The sequence below is a fragment of the Schistocerca piceifrons genome, unplaced genomic scaffold, assembly GCF_021461385.2.
Source record: "Schistocerca piceifrons isolate TAMUIC-IGC-003096 unplaced genomic scaffold, iqSchPice1.1 HiC_scaffold_217, whole genome shotgun sequence".
NCBI lineage: Eukaryota > Metazoa > Arthropoda > Insecta > Orthoptera > Acrididae > Schistocerca > Schistocerca piceifrons.
Window position 1 is genome coordinate 17,501 of NW_025728086.1, and position 2,500 is coordinate 20,000.

A 2,500-nucleotide genomic window follows, 5' to 3' on the forward strand; every position below is an offset into this window, starting at 1 on the left:
TCAGCCAGACACTCTGATCACGCACCACTCTCTGCTTCTAACGGGCGCACATACAATATGTAAGCACCAGCATGGAACAACATCCAGTGCATCTTCTCCGCCACATTACACAATCCACACTATCACAACCAGACCAGGAGGTCCATGCGGAAAATACAATATCCCAGCCTTTCGACATCCACCATTGCGCAGACCAGGCACCAACACCCACACATGTCCTATACAACGGTGCACCCAACATCACAATAGTACCTCCTGTCACAGGCGCACAAACAATGACATGAGTCAAAGACACAGGTCTCACACAAGCATAGAATTGGAGCGCCGCCTCTAATAAGCCAAAGGTGCATCCTGACGTGACAAATCTGATCATGTCACAAGCATTCACTTACTATAATCACTATCAAGGAACCTGCCGCCCCCCGCCCCCCCCCCCTACACCTTTCCTTACAACAACGTGTAACCTAACCTAACCTAACCTATGTTGTACCTTAACCTAACCTATGTTGTACCTTAACCTAACCTATGTTGTACCTTAACCTAACCTATGTTGTACCTTAACCTAACCTATGTTGTACCTTAACCTAACCTATGTTGTACCTTAACCTAACCTATGTTGTACCTTAACCTAACCTATGTTGTACCTTAACCTAACCTATGTTGTACCTTAACCTAACCTATGTTGTACCTTAACCTAACCTATGTTGTACCTTAACCTAACCCATGTTGTACCTTAACCTAACCCATGTTGTACCTTAACCTAACCCATGTTGTACCTTAACCTAACCCATGTTGTACCTTAACCTAACCCATGTTGTACCTTAACCTAACCCATGTTGTACCTTAACCTAACCCATGTTGTACCTTAACCTAACCCATGTTGTACCTTAACCTAACCCATGTTGTACCTTAACCTAACCCATGTTGTGCCTTAACCTAACCCATGTTGTGCCTTAACCTAACCCATGTTGTGCCTTAACCTAACCCATGTTGTGCCTTAACCTAACCCATGTTGTGCCCTAACCTAACCCATGTTGTGCCCTAACCTAACCCATGTTGTGCCCTAACCTAACCCATGTTGTGCCCTAACCTAACCCATGTTGTCCCCTAACCTAACCCATGTTGTCCCCTAACCTAACCCATGTTGTCCCCTAACCTAACCCATGTTGTGCCCTAACGTAACCCATGTTGTGCCTTAACGTAACCCATGTTGTGCCTTAACGTAACCCATGTTGTGCCTTAACGTAACCCACGTTGTCCGCTAACGTAACCCACGTTGTCCGCTAACGTAACCCACGTTGTCGCCTAAACCTGCTCTGTAATTGTTATACGACTCGTTCAATTAGTGTAGTGTTGCCCACCCGCAACCCTCGCAATATAGTTCGCTACTCGCACTGCCCGCTCCCCTGTGTATCGCTTCATGTTAAACACCTTGCAAGTCTTGCTGACTTTCCACATGCTCCTGCTGTACACTGTAATGTGGATGGCAGCAGGACGTACATGCCGCCCCCCCCCCCCCCACCCCTCCCCACGTCCCCACGTCCCCACCTTGCCCCCTGCCTTCGCAAGCTGGTTGGTGACAAGTTTGCATGTTCAATGCCCTTCGCATGCGACGTACGCAGGCTACGTTGTGGTGCGGCCTGTGTCAACTGTCCGCTGATGTCGTACGCGTGAACCACAATCTGTACTGCACATTCGTCCTTATGTACTGAATGATACATCGTGGCACATGTGTGACCGTACAACGACTGCGCCCAAAAACGGCGGACCATACAGTGCAAATATTGTGCACGCAGCTACGTGTCGTCTCCCTATGAGAGCTGGATTGCAGTGTGGTACGCCATAGAGACGTGTGGGAGGAACGGACGCCGTGGATGGCGATCAGCATGAGCTGTGTGTTGATGTATTCGGACCTAGTCGTCTCTCCTCAAACACCGTGATAGCATGGTGCACCGCGTTCCATATCTGCGACATGCTACAGAGGCCGGTTGACAGTCGTTCGAGCAATGGACATCGCATACGTACGGGGGCCACCTTCCACGTATTGTCTAGGCGTGCACATTTTGTTGCGTGTATGTGGGCAGACGTAGTGTGGCGTGACACCTGACACAGGCATGCAATAATCGTTGAAGTTGCTAATGGCGATGGACGCCTACGTTTTCTGGTGAAGTTACGCAAATGAAGAAATGGTAACCCGTTGTGGTGCGGTTGTTCTCGCTAGGGGTGAATCGGTGATGGCGACGATAGGTTGAGGTACTAACCGGTTGTTCCAGCGATACCCACCATGCCGATGAAACTGAACGGCATCTGGGTGTGAAGCGATACGCGGTGGTGGCTGGGTGGGACCGTCCCCGGCCGGTGAGGGGGCGCCTCCCGGCGTGCTGGCCGCGCGGTGCGTGGGCGCACGCGCTACAGCCGGCTGGTGGGGGCGGCCAGTGGCAGGCGCGCCGGCCGACGGACGCGGCAGGCGTCGCAGCTGCGCGCCGGCGCACCCTGCGCG